This window comes from Cervus elaphus, chromosome 14 (assembly GCF_910594005.1).
Source record: "Cervus elaphus chromosome 14, mCerEla1.1, whole genome shotgun sequence".
Taxonomy (NCBI): Eukaryota; Metazoa; Chordata; class Mammalia; order Artiodactyla; family Cervidae; genus Cervus; species Cervus elaphus.
Genome location: NC_057828.1, coordinates 32,538,980 through 32,552,764, shown reverse-complemented (window position 1 = coordinate 32,552,764; position 13,785 = coordinate 32,538,980). Strand labels below are relative to the sequence as shown.

The 13,785-nt window shown below is 41.1% G+C and overlaps 1 pseudogene; it reads left to right on the top strand.

Moving 5' to 3' along the window:
* Positions 1 to 489: 489 nt before the first annotated feature.
* Positions 490 to 2,683, top strand: LOC122707413 (annotated as a pseudogene).
* The last annotated feature ends 11,102 nt before the right edge of the window (positions 2,684 to 13,785 follow it).

The window sequence follows — 13,785 nt, the reverse complement described above, 5'->3', positions numbered from 1 at the left end:
TTTGTGGTAAGTACTAGGAGTGTGTAGTGATTAGCTCATCCCAGTCCCTCCAGCCTCCAGCCTTCATCTCAGGAAACTTCCTCCGTGCCAGACAAACCTACACAAGGATGTTCAAGTATGTTACTTGTAAATGATGTAAGAATTCAGAAGGTAAAGGGTCACTTAATTTTTTTAAGAATGAGGGCTGTTTCTGTGGAAGATGTAAGATTTAATCTGGTCCCTGAAGCATGGTAAATCAATCGGAAAGAATGACATCAACAAAGATGTATAGATGGGGAAGAGTAAGGCACCTTCCTGTAACATGTGAGTGACCGTATCAGATTGAGCTTTGCTGGGTGGGGTGGGAGTTTAGGCTAAGAGTGAAGACCAGAGCTAAAACTGAAAGTGTTTTTATAAGATGGGCTGAAGAGGTTGAGGTGGGTATTCTGTGGTCAGTGAGGAACTACTGACTAGTGACAAATCTTAAGCAGATAATTTAGATGATTAGAAATGCTTCAAGGAGATGGCTCAGGTAAGAGCCTTTGGTAACCACTGAGAGTATGGGCTGAATTGGAGCAGGAAGAGGTTAGGCGAAGGGTATCAGTAGCAAAGAAGTTAATGAGATTGTCCAGAGAAGAGATGACGGCTTGAGCTAAAGCAGTGGCTGTGAGACTGGCAAGAAGGCTGCAGAGGGAGAAACCCACCAGGAAGATGTTCTCCTAGGGGGCTTGGTAGACAATAGGTGCTAGACAGAGAGCAAGAGGGGAAGAGGAGTCACGTGTGTCATGGTCCATTTAGCCACAAACAAAAGTAGAGGAAATAAGGAAGAGGGTCTTAGAGAAAGAGGGAAACTTTGAATTTGATATCAAAGTTGTTGACAGGAGTTGATGAACTGGACAGACATCCAGAGGAAGACGTTCAACAGACGTAGAATTGTCCAGGTCTCAGGATTGAGTCTCTGGGTAGAGACATGAGCTAGGATCCAGCCCTAGAGATGTCACCCCCAACTGGAGCAGAGGAGACTATTGATGGTGGCGGTAGAGGGAGACAGAGGTGTTTGTAGTCTGAACAGGAAAGCCAAAGGTGTAGGAAGAGCCAGAGACTAAGGAGAGGATGCAGGTTTATGATACATTCATCCCTCCATCCATCCACTCATCTGGATGTGGGATGTATTAAAGTTTGCCCCAAAGTCCGGAATCTCAAGCTCACTGAGAGAGGCTGCCAGCGAGGAGTCTGCTAGAGGGCTGTGGAGCCCCATAGTGGGAGGTCTAACCTCAGGGCTCCAGGCTGCATGGCACGCAGATCCTCAAGAGGTTAAGAAATAAATCAAAGGAACAAGAAGAATCAAGTCTGAAAAAGACTTTTGGATTAGAAAAGCTCTGAGACCAGAAGTCACACTGCAAGAGATTAAAAAAATAAATAGGTGGTGAAAACACGGAAAACCTGGAGATAGAGAACATTGCTCAATTAGCAACTTTTTAAAAAATTATAGTTGATTTACAATGTGTTAATTACTGCTGTCTACCAGAGTGACTCAGTTATTCATACATATATATATATATATATATGTTATTTTTCCATATTCTTTTACTGTATAGCACAGGGAAAGCAATTGCTTTCTAAAATGGCAATACCCCACTGAGGGAGGGAATATCCCCAGGGGGTGCTCAGAAAAGGCAAATACAGAGTTGTTGGGAGAATACACATTTATGCAAATGTTTTGGCTCATAATTTGATAAAATAGCAAATGCCTGAAAAATGTTGACATACACCCATCGTTATATTTCTAGGAATTTATTCCCATAGATAATAAATGATGGCCACTGTTAAGACAGCAGAAAACAGCAGACACTAGGAAGAGCACTGGGAGGGCCCTCTGGCTTCCCCCGCACTGCCCTGCCACCTCCTTGCCAGGCTGCCCGCGGCCCGTGCACCAGCCAACTCTGTTATGGCGCAGCCCCTGCATCATGATTAGTGATGAAGAACCAGGTTATGACCTAGATTTATTTTGTGCACCTAACCATTGTGCTGAGTACTTGGAAAAGGTGTTTATTCCTCATGGACTCCTTCTGGACGGGACGGAAAAGCTGGCCCGAGATGTGATGGAGGATATGGGAGGCCACCACGTCGTGGCCCTCTGTTTGCCCAAGGCGGGTCATACATTCTTTGCGGACCTGCTGGACTGCATTAAAGCACCGAACAGAAATAGTGATAGGTTCATTCCTATGACTGTAGATTTTATCAGACTAGATTTTTTAAGAGCCATTGTAATGACCAGTCAACAGGCGCCATCAAAGTCACTGGTGGAGATAATCTCTCAACTTTGGCTGGAAAGAAAGTCTTGATTGTTGAAGATATAATTGGCATGGGCAAAACAATGCAAACCTTGCTATCCTTGGTCCAGCAGCATAATCCAAAGATGGTCGAGGTTGCCAGCTTGCTGGTGAAAAGGACCCCTCGAAGCATTGGCCATAGACCAGATTTTGTTGGATTTGAAATTCCAAACAAGTTTGTCGTACGGTATGCCCTTGACTATAATGAATACCTCAGGAATTTGAATCATGTTTGTGTCATTAGTGAAACTGGAAAAGCAAAATACAAATCTGAAGCTGAGAGTTCAGGCTGAGTTTGATAACATCTGGAGTCCCATGGAAATCACCAGTAAAATTACTAAATCTTCTAGTTCTGTGGCCAGCTGCTTAGCAGAGCTTATTGCATGTATCTTCTAAGAATTTTATCTGTTTTGTATTGCAGAAATGTCTGTTGCTGCATTCCTGAACTCTTTTATTTCCACTGTGAGCCTATAGACTGTCAGTTCCCTTTGAGGTGGATTGTTGTTGGACTCAGGAATGAAAAATCTCTTAAACCACACCACTATTGAATAAAAATATTGAAATTATATCTGTGAGAAACATTTAAAGAGGAGGATATGTTCATTTTTAATTGATATTTTAATTTTTATATACTGAATAAAGAATAGAAGTGATTGAATATTATTAATTATACCACTGTGTGTTTAGAAAAGTGAGAACCAGTGTTTTATATCAATGACAGTATTTAGAGGTGTTATTATATTGGATAAACTGTCTGTCCTGGAACTATTTTTGTAGGTTTCAGTAGTAATAACTATTCTCCTGCTTGTTCAGCTTATTTCCAATGAATCTTTGTCAAAAGTTCCTTTTAAATACAGATCAATAAATTTTAAAAAACCTACCATTTTTTGATGGTGGCTCAGACAGTGAGGAATCTGCCTGCAGTGCAGGAGACGTGGGCTTGATCCCTGGGTCAGGAAGATCCCCTGGAGTAAGAAATGGCAGCTCACTCCAGTATTCTTGCCTGGAGAATCCCACGCACAGAGGAGCCTGGCAGGCTATAGTCCATGAGGTCACAAAGAGTTTAACATGACTGAATGAGTAACACTTACTTTCACCTCTTTTGAACTCTTCAGTATAAAAATTCTTAAAATAATAACTGACTCTTTAAAAGAAAAAAGATAAAAAACATTAAATATCTAATAAAAATTGGTTAAATACAGTCATTTTTAGATAGCAATCATAAAATATATATTTTAACAATATCATATGACAAAATGTCCAAGATACATTAAATGGGAAATTATTTTATAACAGTGAATGCACATGCCACCAAGTTTATGAAGATGTACGTTTTACAGACACAGGAATTTAGGCATCAACAGGACAGTTAATTTAAAAGTGGTCATCTCATGGTTGTGGAATAATAGGTAATCTTTTTCCTTCTGATACCTTTTTGTATTTTCCAAATTTCTCTAATATACAGATAATGCTTTTCAAACAGAAAAAAGTAAGTTTGAAATTAAAAAGAAAGAGGAGGTAACTGGAAAGAACAGCAAGGTCAAGAGAAGTGTGCAGATAAGAGAAGGTGTGTGGGGAGGAGGGACTGAGGATGAGGGAGAGGAATGATTGATTGCCTGTGCTGCCCAGAAGAGGAGGGAGAGAAAGGGACCGAGGGCTCAGAGGCACAGAAGAGAGGTGAGGGTGAGGGGACGGAGAAGAAAGGTTAGAAGGCGCCTGAGGGCATTCCGAGTGACCTAGGTCTTCTCCATCAAGTCAGTGGCTGAACAGGTGACCAGCAGGGGAAGGAGGTAGGTGGAATACGGGGAGTCTTCCAGATACGGCTCAGCAATTGACCAAGAATCCCTCAAACCCTCAAGGAAGCAAGTAGACCCAATTATGCAAACGTATGACCTGAGTCACCCCTTCCCCCAGAAGGATCACCTCCCCAGGGAGTGCCCGTGGGTAGCCCTGGGAGCTTGTTAATCAGCATTTTAAATTGGACAAAGATTCATTGTCATTTCCATCTACACCACTTACAGTAGCTCAGCTTTTCACTGAAGCTGGGAGCCCAGAGAGCCTCTGATTTGTCTAGGTCAGCAGAGGTGGTGATTGCTTCCCATGCCCGGAGTTCAGAGTTAGAACAAAAACACGGTCTTGGCCCCATTCTCTAGGAGAAGCAAATTCACATGATTAAGCCCTCAAAATGGTTAAGCAGCTAGACTAGGCCCTCCCTCAGGCCCCCCAGTCTTCACAGTTGGCATGAGGGTTCTTTAGTTAATATTTTGAAGTTGTGGTAATATTCTTGCATTTATTCATTTACCAAAATATTACTCAGTACCTGGCACTTTGGGCATTCAGAGATCAGTAAGCTGGGAAGTTCCACTTATGGTGTTGACAGGCTAGGTTTCCAGGATGGAAAAAAGCTCCCCATTCCAGCCGTATCACTTCTTCCTCCCACATCACAGCTCCGGAGCTGCCTCTTCCAGTGCAAACCAATGAGCTTTCATTCTTCTCCAATGCCTGGGTCAGTATGTTAGGTTGAATGCTATTTACCATCATGCAAAAATAAGTGAAGTTGTTGATTTCTTCTGTACAGCAAAGTGACTCAGTTATATTGAGTCATACATACATATATGGGGGCTTCTCAGGTGGTGCTAGTGGTAAAGAACCCGCCTGCCAATGCAGCAGACATAAGAGGCATGGGTTTACTCCCTGGGTTGGGAAGATCCCCAGGAGGAGGAAATGGCAACCCACTCCAGGATTCTTGCTGGAAAATCCCATGGACAGAGGAGCCTGGTGGGCTGTAGTTCATAGGGTCACAAAGAGTCAGACACGACTAAAGTGACTTAACACACACATACATGTATATATTCATACTCTGTTCCATTATGGCTTGTTAAAGGATATTGAATATAGTTCCCTGTGCTATACAACTGGATTTTATTGTTTATCCATCCTATATGTAATAATTTGCCTCCGCTAATCCCAGACTCCAATCCTTCCCTCCCCAACTCCCTCTCTCATTTGGCAACCACAAGTCTGCTCTATGGTGTGAGTCTGTTTTATGATGTGAATCTGTTTTTGTTTCATTGATTTGTGTCTTATTTTAAATTCCACATACTTCAATAAAGTTAAAATAATAATAAAATGTTCTGTAAAACTGAGAAAAAAAGTTAATTTCATGAGAACCTTGCAAGGCAACTTTGGAATAAGACCCAATGAACCCACCACAGCTCTGATACATTGCATCTTCTGTCTGGAGTTTATACCAGTCTAGACAACAAATATCTCTAGCATGGAGCTCGGGATATTTCAATTCATGTTTGTTGAATGAATAAACGATTCAATAAATATACACCTGCAAGGGCCTGGCACACTTGATCTTGTGCTATTGTTTATTTTTCTATGTCTTCTCAACTCAATTAGAAGTTTCTTGGGGTCTGGGAACCTGGCTTATTTTGCCTTTGTAACCTGCCGTCTGCCTTCCCAGTGGATGTTTATTGATAATCATGAGAGTCCCTCTGGAGTGGAGGGACTCACCTCTCTCCTGGGGTGTAGACACCAGCTCCACTTTCCAAGGCAGCCTCTCCTCTCTTGTCCCTCACACCCCTGCAGGTAACGTCAGATGTTACCTGTACAGATGCTACCCCAGAGGGTCCTCCTCCAGGGCCAGCTGCGTTAGGGATATGTGTAATGAGACTTTCTAACCACTAGAGGACAGAATTAACTTGAAACACAGGTATGGCTAAGGGAGAGGATGGTCTACAATTTATGGGACAAAATAGGATATTTTGGAGCTGTTCTACTTACTCCAGAACAGTAGATGCAAACAGGGGTTGTCCCATGCAAACTAGGACATATGGTCACCTTACTAATGAATCAAAGGGCCTAGAAGAAAGAAAATGATTGTTTTGAGGGAGGTGGAAATCTTAGGGCTGCTCATTTGCACAGGACTAACCCCTGGGGGTCTTCCAAAGAGCTTACAGTTACCCAAGGGCCTGAAATCACACGGAGGATGTTGTCTGTAAATACAAACCTGTGAGTAGCTTCTTGCAGAGGAATTCATAGCTCTTTGTGTTTACCATCTCATCTTTCCTCTTGTTTGTGGCAATAGAAGTGTTGCAGATAGGGTATTTATAAGGCTTTTCAGGTAGGAGTGTTGCAGATAGGGTATTTATAAGGCTTTTTAGGCTGTGCAGACTTAAGCCCTGGAGCACTTCTGGGGAACAGTGTATGCCAACAAATGTGTCCCAGTCTCCAGACAATGGCTTGGAAATATTAATAGTTTACATAAACATACCTGCCCGTCCAGGGCAAGGATGGATGTGCTCTGAGACTGGGCCAGGGTTGGGAGCTCTGCCTGCTGCGTTCTCTCAATGCAGCGACCATCTCCACACACCTGTGAGTTTCTGGCTTCCCACTGCACCCGAGATTGACCCTTCTTGGCTAATGTTTAAAACGCTGCAATGAACATGGAATGACAGGTATCTCTCTGCTATAACGATTTCGTTCCATTTGGTTATATTCCTGGAAGTGGGACTTCTTTTGTTATGTTTTGAAGAACCTCCATACTGTTTTCCATAACAGCTTCACCATTTTACATCCCCATCAGCAGCAGACAAAAGTTCTAATTCTCCACTTCTTTGCCAACTTTACTATGTTAAATATTTTTTTTTCTTTATAATACACTTCCTAGCAAGTGTGAGGTGATATCTCACTGGGGTTTTGATTTGCATTTCCATGATGATTAGTGATGCTGAGTAACTTTTCAAATGTCTGTTGGCTATTTGTATGTCTTCTTTGGAGTAATATATATCCAACTCTTTTGTTCATTAAAAAAATATTTTTTCAAGTGAGTTGTAGTAGTTCTTATGTATTTGGGGTATAAGTTGTCTTTTTAAGGTATAAGGATTGCAAATATGTTGCCTTTTCATTCTGATGCTATTGAAGAGACTATCCTTTCCCCATTGTGTTATCTTAGATACTCAGAGATTATCACTTGGCCACGTATGTGTGAGTTTATTTGGGGACTCTTCATTCTGGTCCATGGATCTATCTGCCTGTTTCTATGCCAGTATCATTCTGTTTCAATTTTTACAGACTTCATAATATTTTGAAGTCGGGACATGTGAAACCACCACCTTTGTTCTTTGCTGTCAAGATTGTTTTGGCTCTTTGGGGCCCTTTGTGGTTCCATGTGTATTTTAAGAATGTTTTTTTTCCACTTATTTTTAAATGGCTTTGGAGTTCTGTTAGGTGTTGCAGTGAATTTGTACATCACTTTGGGTAATATGGAAATGTCAACAATGTTGTCTTCCAGTATATGAACATAGCATGTCATTCCAATTAATGAGTCTTATATAATTCTTTCAGCAATGTCTTGAAATTTTCAGTCTATAAGTGGTTTATTTCCTTAGGGCCCTTTGCCCCTGCCTTCTTGGCTCTTCCAGAGCCAGGGGTGAGAAGGATCGGTTCATGAATCTAGAAAAGTGTCCCTAGATACTCTGCTTACTCATCTATATTTCTCCCTAGACTGTAAGTTGTGCGAGAAGAGAGATAATGTTTGCTCTAACTTTCTCAAGGTTAACTATTTTTCATATTATATCATTTAGAGGGTATCCATAAAAATGTGAATCAAAATGCAACAATCTGTATCATATTTTCCATGTTCATTACATCAAAACCCTGAGGTGGACGTCTATATTGATGTCTTTTCTTTTTCCTTTTATTTCAGTGGAATTATTTCCTTCCCTTCTGGGTGAGTCCTATAATCACACATTACAGGTCCTGCAAGTTATTCTCCCTTGTATGTGCTGTCCTCAGTTGTGTCTGACTCTTCTACCCCACGGACTGTAGCCCACCAGGTTCCTCTGTCTCTGGAATTTTCCAGGCAAGAATACTGGAGTGGGTTGCCATTTCCTTCTCCAGGGGATCTTCCTGACCCAGGGATCGAACCCATGTCTCCTGCATTGGCAAGCAGATTCTTTACCAGTGTGGGAAGCCCCTATTCTCCCTTAACTCCACAAATATTCATGGAGGTCTCAGTAATCAGTGAAGATTTCCAGTCATTTTATAACATTTATCCTAACAGTAAATTTCTGATTATTTCAATCACAGCTAAAAAATTCAAAAAGCAATCTGGAGATTTTCATTCATCTAATACTTCTAATGGTTTTGTAAGTACCAATTCTCTATGTTAACTTTTGCTTGCTTGAAATACTTAGAGGTTTTTGGCTTCTTTACATGACTTGAATAAAATAGAATAAAGAATCAAAAATGCTTCCAAGAACTAGATCATCAAAAATGGCAGCTGGAAGTTGTTTTACTTCTGCAGATTGTTTTGGAAGGTCCTAAGTGGAAAATATATACTGGTTTTCCATGGTATGAAATTGCAAATAACTCCTTCAATTATTATGTGTCCCTGAATAATGTGCCCTTTGAAGGCATGGGTTAGTTAGGGAGGTAAACTAGCTGTTATAAAAGAAACAGTATGAAAGATTAATCACTACAAGACTTGATGGTGGACTGGTTGACTTTGTCAACATGGAATAGCCTGTAAGTGGGAAATTACTAGTTTGGGAATTTAAATTCTCAGTCAAAATGTGATAAAAAGAGCTTTCAAGCAATGTGATAAAAAGCGCATTTCAATCACCCTTAAGTGACCTTTTACTTATTTTTTAAAACATGTGCTTATTTATTTGGCTGGGTCAGGTCTTAGTTTTCAATACAAGATCTTTCACTTAGTTGCAGCATGTGGGATCTTTAGTTGTGGCATGTAGCAAGATCTAGCTCTCCGATCAAGGATTGAACTCAGGCCTCCTCCTTTGGGAGTGTGGAGTCTTAGCCACTGGACCACCAGGGAAGTCCTGATTTTTTATATTTTTATAGTAACAGAACACAGCCATTTTTATAGCCCATCTAATACTTTTGGTTCCAGAATTAAGAGGTGAATGAATTAATAGCATAGCTAAGTCTTACGTGATATTTAGAGCATTAATTAGGAAGAAGTATCACCTTTAAATTTCAACTGAACCTATATGGGAGGATTTAGATTGATTTGAGCATTGAGACTGCTAACTAGATAGTTTGTGCTTCATGGATCTGAAACCAGCAGGCAATTGTGTGGGTTACTATGGTGGTTGGGGTGACTGATCCTGCTAACAGTTATGAAGGGATGTGGGTCTGGAATTCAGAAGATTTCCAAAGGGTACCTCATTGTACTTCCTATCTAATTAGTGAAGACTCCTGAAACTAGTGCATGTAGGGCTACTGAGACATTTTCATCAAGTAAATAATCATAAGCAACGAAAATGATTTGAGGGCAAGAAAGAGACAGACTATGTAGTAGAAAAGTGAAATTAAAAGCACCAGCATCTCATTACTAGTTTTAAGCATTTAGAAATAGCCAGCAAATTCTTCAGAGAAGGCAATGGCACCCCATTCCAGTACTCTTGCTTGGAAAATCCCATGGACGGAGGAGCCTGGTGGGCTGCAGTCCATGGGGTCGCTAAGGATAGGACAGGACTGAAGTGACTTAGCAGCAGCAGCAAATTCTTCATTTTAATTAGCATATATTAGCCATTATTTTCTTTCTTCTTAAATATTACATGTAAGATGTGTTGGTGCAGCTCTACCTTATAATTTTATCTCTAATTATCATAGAACGGTGTATCTTCATTAGGAAAAACAAGACATAACCATTCCCCAGAGATGGATACAGTGATTGATTCAACTGTGGATCTCTACCTTGAGAGAGTTTCACTCTCTCAGGACATTTTCACTTAAATGAGTGGTGAGCAGAAGTACATGTTTGTTTGTTTTTATATGTGTTTTTTATCATCCAGATCTTTTATTTTTTCTCACGCCTGTTATGCTATGAATTCACAGGGAATGGATTCAAACAATTCAGGCTCCTTTCCATTGGTTCTCATGAAATGTGTGTCTCTGGGTGGAGCAGGCTGGTACTTCAACTGAACCCAACAATCTTTCTCTTTGCCTTCCTTCTTTTTTTCCTTTTAAATATTTAATTATTTGACTTAGCCGGCTCTTAGTTGCAACACGCAGGATCCAGTTCCCTAAGCAGGTATTGAACCTGGGCTCCCTGACTAGGGAGTGTGGAATCTTAGCCACTGGATCACCAGGGAAGTCCCATGGCTTCCTCTTTATTATCATCTTCCTTCACATGTTTCAAGAAGCAACCTAGGGTTTTAGAGTGCTTAATATGCTCAATCACACATTAATTCTCTTGGCCAGAATCTTGCCCTTGTTTGTTTATTACAATGGCAACAGCATTCCGGGTGACACTGTAGACTCTTCCAGATTTGCTGTGGTGACATTTGTGGGGCATTCCTTTTTGAACAGTGCCCATTCCCTTGATGTCTGCAATATCAGCTTTCTTGTAGACTCACATGTATGTGGCCAAAGGAAGAATTCCATGTTTTCTGAAGGCCTAGGGTTTCCCAGGTGGCTCAGTGGTGAAGAATTTGCCTGCCAGTGCAGGAGATGTGGGTTCCATCTCTAGATTGGGAAGAGTCTCCTGGAGAAGAAGATGACAACCCACTCCAGTATCCTTGCTGGGAAATCCCATGGACAGAGGAGCCTGGTGGGCTCCGGTCCATGAGGTCACAAAGAGACATGGCTGAGCAACTGAGCACACAGAGAAGACATAACAGGTGGTCCCCTCGTTCCCTTCGTTTCGGTCATTTTGGTGAATTACTGGAAGACGGTGGTTCCAGCTGAATGGCCAGAACTCTGTGCTTTTCTATAAGTAAGAGTTCCGGGTCTTTTTCCCCCCCATCAATATTGGGTTATTTCTCATGCACTTGTCTGGCTTTACAAGGCCGGAGTAGTTATGGTGATAGTATCTTGACAAAGTGGTGAGGTGAGAAGTGAAGTGAAGCATTAGTCGCCCAGTCGTGTCCAACTCCCTGTGACCCCATGGACTGGAGCCCACCAGGCTCCTCTATCCGTGGAATTCTTCAGGCAAGAATACTGGAGTGGCTATTCATTTCCTTCTCCAGGGGGAATCTTCCTGACCCAGAGTTTGAACCCAAGTCTCCTGCAATTCAGACAGATTCCTTACCATCTGAGGCAACAGGGAAGCCCCAAAACTCATGAGTAAAATTTGAAACCTACAAATTCTCCCCTTGGCTTTTAATTCTTTAGTACCTAAACAATTTTATAAGTGTCTGATTCCCTATATTTGATACCTTTGACTTGAAAAGCTGTAAATATGTCTTTTTCTACAGTAAGTACTGATTGATTCAGGCGGCCAATTGGCCAGTAACTCAAGACCGTATCTCTTTCAGTACAGATCAACATTTTTCAAATTTGGAATACGGGATTGTATTTCTAAGATCTATACCACTTACATGCATATATGACTGAATTACATATGAAAATACGACATATGTTTATCTGGATATTTAATGTTACCAATTATATTTGTTCCATGGGAAAAATTTAGGTTCTAGAAAATATTTATTGTTGTTGTTCTATTGTTAAGTTGTATCCAGCTCTTTGCGACCCCATGGGCTGTAGCACACCAGGCTTCCCTGTCTTTCACTATCTACTAGAGTTTGCCCAAATTCATGTCCTTTGAATGCCCTATCCAACCATCTCAACCTCTGCTGCTCTCATCTCCTTTTGCCTTAAATATTTCTAGAAAATATTTATTACCATAATCCTTAAAATAGCAAATGAGGATTTTTTTCTGTAGTTTACATCTATCTGTGAGCACTGATCTCAAAGGAACAGTCAGCTATGCATCTGCCAATTTGAGCTTTTTAATTGGCCAATTACTGATTCACTCACATTAGACAAAATAAAGTAGAAGTTTCATTAGACAGCAATATAAAAAAATAATCATGCAAAACCATTGAATTAAAAATTAAAACAAGTTTATAGGTAATAAGTAAACACATAGATACATGGATCTTTGTATAAGCTTCAGCAGTACACAAACTGAGAACTTCCAGATGTTCAAGCTGGATTTAGAAAAGGCAGGGGAACAAGAGATCAAATTGCCAACATCTGTTAGATCATAGAAAAAGCAAGAGAATTCCAGAGAAACATCTACTTCTTCTTCATTGACAATGCTAAAGCCTTTGACTGTGTGGATCACAACAAACTATGGACAATTCTGAAAGAGATGGGAATACCAGACCACTTGACCTGCCTCCTGAGAAATCAGTATGCAGGTCAAGAAGCAACAGTTAGAACCAGACATGGAACAACGGACTGGTTCCAAATTGGGAAAGGAGTATGTCAAGGCTGTATATTGTTACCCTGCTTATTTAACTTCTATGCAGAGTACATCATGCAGAATGCTGGGCTGGATGAAGCACAAGCTGGAATCAAGATTGCCAGAAAAGTCAAAATGAAAGTTGCTTAGTTGTGTTTGACTCTTTGCAATCCCATGGACTATACAGTCCATGGCATTCTCCAGACCAGGATACTAGAGTGGGTAGCTTTTCCCTTCTCCAGGGGATCTTCCCAACCCAGGGATTGGACCTAGGTCTCCCGAATTGCAGGCAGATTCATCAGCTGAGCCACAAGGGAAGCCCAAGAATACTGGAGTGGGTAGCCTATCCCTTCTCCAGCAAATCTTCCTGACCCAGGAATCAAACTGCATTGCAGGCAGATTCTTTACCAACTGAACTATCAGGATTGCCTGGTGAAATATTAATTATCTCAGATATGCAGATGATACCACCATTATGGCAGAAAGTGAAGAAGAACTAAAGAGCCTCTTGATGAAAGTGAAAGAGGAGAGTGAAAAAGCTGGCTTAAAACTCAACATTCAAAAATGAAGACATCTGGTCCCATCACTTCATGGCAAATAGATGGGGAAACAATGGAAACAGTAACAGACTTTATTTTCTTGGGCTCCAGATTCACTGCAGATGGTGACTGCAGCCATGAAATTAAAAGACACTTGGTCCTTGGAAGAAAAGTTATGACAAACCTAGACACAGTATTAAAAAGCAGAGATATTACTTTGCCAACAAAGGTCTGTCTAATCAAGGCTATTGTTTTTCCAATAGTCATGTATGGATGTGAGAGTTGGACCATAAAGAAAGCTGAGTGCCAAAGAATTGATGCTTTTGAACTGTGGTGTTGGAGAAGACTCTCGAGAGTCCCTTGGACTGCAAGGAGATCAAACCAGTCCATCCTAAAGGAAACCAGTCCTGACTATTCATTGGAATGACTGATGCTGAAGTGAAGCTCCAATCCTCTGGCCACCTGATGGGAAGAACTGACTCATTGGAAAAGACCCTGATGCTGGTAAAAAATGAAGGCAGGAGGAGAAGAGGATGACAGAGGATGAGATGGTTGGATGGTATCACCGACTTGATGGACATGAGTATGAGCAAGCTCTGGGAGTTGGTGATGGACAGGGAAGCCTGGCATGCTGTGATTCCATAGGGTCGCAAAGAGTTGGAGATGACTGAGAGACTGAACTGAACTGATATCCCACATACTTTCTGAG